Here is a 1,521-nt window from a genome sequence, read left to right as displayed (position 1 = left end):
GGTTTTTGCTGCTGTATGCTAGCAAGATGGCCTCTACAATCCAGTGAGAGAGTCTTTGTCTAGAAAAAGCTTTACCTCTGTGTGGGTTAGCAACAGCCACAAACAGCTGATCACATGACCTTATCCTGTGTGCGGCTGATGTAAGTGCGTAGAGCACGTACGGGGCACAGAAGATGCAGCCTCTTTTGCTCCTCAGATGCAAAGGGGGGTGGGGTGAAAGCTGGATAGCTCTATAGACATACGTAGAGTTGTAACTAGAAGGTATCACCTTAGGAAGATACGCAGAGTTAGGGTGCAAAACCACTTTAGAGTCATTAGTAGAAAACTGGATACAGGAGGGGTTCACTGACAGAGCGTGGAGGTCCCTGACCCGTTTAGCNCATCATCCCACTGTTTGGACTTTGATCTGGGGACTTCCAAAAGAGGTTGGTCAGCAGACTGAAGAACTCTGGACGATGTTAAAAGATCACACAAATAAAAAGGTGCAATACCATGAACAGCTTTAAAAACAGGCATTAAAAGTTTAAAGTGAACCCTAAAACGAACTGGGGGCCAATGAAGGAAGTAAAGTCCAGGCGTAATGCGATTGTGCTTCCTAGTGTTGGTCAAGAGTCGAGCAGCATTCTGGACCAATTTGAGTCCATATAGAGAACTCTGACTTATTCCGACATAAAGAGCATTCAAAGGCAGAAACTTTTGTGAAAACCACTCTCTAATATCCTTAAAACCATTCAAAATACAGTCCAAAGGATGTATTAGCAAATACACTTGTATATTTTCTGCATAAAAATGAAACTGGAGAATATGTTTAGCTATAACCAAACTCAGGGGCATCATATACATTGAGAACGTAAGGTTATGAATATAACCATGGTTCCTTGAAGGAATAGAACGAAGTACAACACACAGTTGTATATGGGAGACGCGCGCCCATGTGCGCCTGGCTGAAGCCACCTCTAATCACGTCTTTAGACCGGTGACGTGGTGACGTTGAATGTCGGGTAACAGGCTCCGCCTTCACCCTGTAAGTTCGGAATCACCAGCGTCATTACTCAGTTAGATACCGCCCTTCACCGAGCCTTTGTGATGCAGGGCCAACGAGGTGTTGTACTTCGTTCCATTCCTTCAAGGATCCATGGTTATATTCATAACCTTACGTTCCTTTTCAGTCATTTCACTCAGTACAACACACAGTTGTATATGGGACTTGTCAAAGCTCCCCGCAGAGCAGTATCAGACCTGAGTAAGTACTGTACTAATGCAGAGCTTTGGACCCGGCAGAAAGTACAGAATGAGCCACCGAAGGTCCTGTTACACCCAGGCTGTAAAATTGTGCAAATGTGTTTGGTGAGGCCCAGCTGGCCGCGGCGCAAATGTCACTCACAGGTACCCCTTTAAAAAGGGCCCAAGATGTYDYTACACCCCTGGTGGAGTGAGCTTTAACTCCAAGAGGGATTGGAAGGTTTTTGCTGCTGTATGCTAGCAAGATGGCCTCTACGATCCAGTGAGAGAGTCTTTGTC

The sequence above is a fragment of the Austrofundulus limnaeus genome, unplaced genomic scaffold, assembly GCF_001266775.1.
Source record: "Austrofundulus limnaeus strain Quisiro unplaced genomic scaffold, Austrofundulus_limnaeus-1.0 Scaffold82, whole genome shotgun sequence".
Classification (NCBI taxonomy): Eukaryota; Metazoa; Chordata; class Actinopteri; order Cyprinodontiformes; family Rivulidae; genus Austrofundulus; species Austrofundulus limnaeus.
The sequence above is the reverse complement of the archived record's forward strand: the minus strand, read 5'-3'. Positions refer to the sequence as shown.